Genomic DNA, 1,266 nt, shown 5'->3' on the forward strand with positions numbered 1-1,266 from the left:
TTTTTTTTTTTTTTGTAGAGACAAAGTTTAATTTTATCGCCTATGGTAGAGTGCCGTGGTGTCACAATAGCTCACAGCAACCTCCAACTCCTGGGCTTAGGCGATTCTCTTGCCTCAGCCTCCCAAGTAGCTGGGACTACAGGCGCCTGTCACAATGCCTGGCTATGTTTTTTGTTGCAATTTGGCTGGGGCTGGGTTTGAACCCACCACCCTTGGTATATGGGGCCAGCGCCCGACTCATGGAACCACAGGCGCAGCCTGTCTCTACCTTTCTGGTTGGAACACAGTCTCCACGATCAAAGATATGTGCAGAGAACACAGCGCACTCACCCCCTCAACCCTGCAGACTTCTTCCAGCTGGGGAGTGCTGAGGACATCAGGAAATCTCCCCTCCCTGTTATCAACAGTATACCCTGGGATTGCAGGTAGAGGTGCAAATTTGAATTTTTTTTTTTTGAGATAGTCTCACCTGGTCACCCTTGGTAGAGTGCTGTTGTGTCATAGCTCACAGCAACTCAAACTCCTGGGCTTAAGTGATTCCCTTGCCTTAGCCTCCCAAGTAGCTGGGGGCCACAGTGCCCAGGTATTTTTAGAAACAGGGTCTCAGCTCTGGCCCAGGCTGGTCTGGAACCTGTGAAATCAGGCAATCCACCTGCCTCAGCCTCCCAAGTGCTGGGATTACAGGAATGAGCCACAGAGGCCAACCCCAAATTTTAATTCTTATTTGGGGATGCCTGTGAGCCTTTTTAAAACTCTATAGCAGGGGTCCTCAAACTTTTTAAACAGAGGACCAGTTCACTGTCCCTCAGACCATTGAAGGACCGGACTGAGGGCCCCAGGACAAGTCATTGCTAAGCAAGACAGGCAGCAGCGGCAAAAACATCCGGCGGGCCAGATAAACGTCCTAGGCGGGCTGCATGTGGCCTGTGGGCCACATTTTGAGGACACCTGCTCTATAGACTGCAGAGGTTCAATCTGGCCTGCACAGTTCACAGTAATTTTTTTTTTTTGAGACAAGAGTCTTACTATACCGCCCTGGGTAGAGTGATAGGGCCATCACAGCAAACTCAAACTCTTGGGCTTGATTCTCTTGCCTCAGCCTCCCAAGTAGCTGGGACTACAGGTGCCTGCCACAATGCCCCATTATTATTGCTATTTAGCAGGCCTGAGCCAGGTTCAAACCCACCAGCCTCAGAGTATGTGGCTGACACCCTACCCAGAGCTATGGAGCCACCAGTTCACATGAATTTTAATTATAACACAGGT

The sequence above is a fragment of the Otolemur garnettii genome, unplaced genomic scaffold (genome assembly GCF_000181295.1).
Source record: "Otolemur garnettii isolate 467f Iridium unplaced genomic scaffold, OtoGar3 scaffold00233, whole genome shotgun sequence".
Lineage (NCBI taxonomy): Eukaryota > Metazoa > Chordata > Mammalia > Primates > Galagidae > Otolemur > Otolemur garnettii.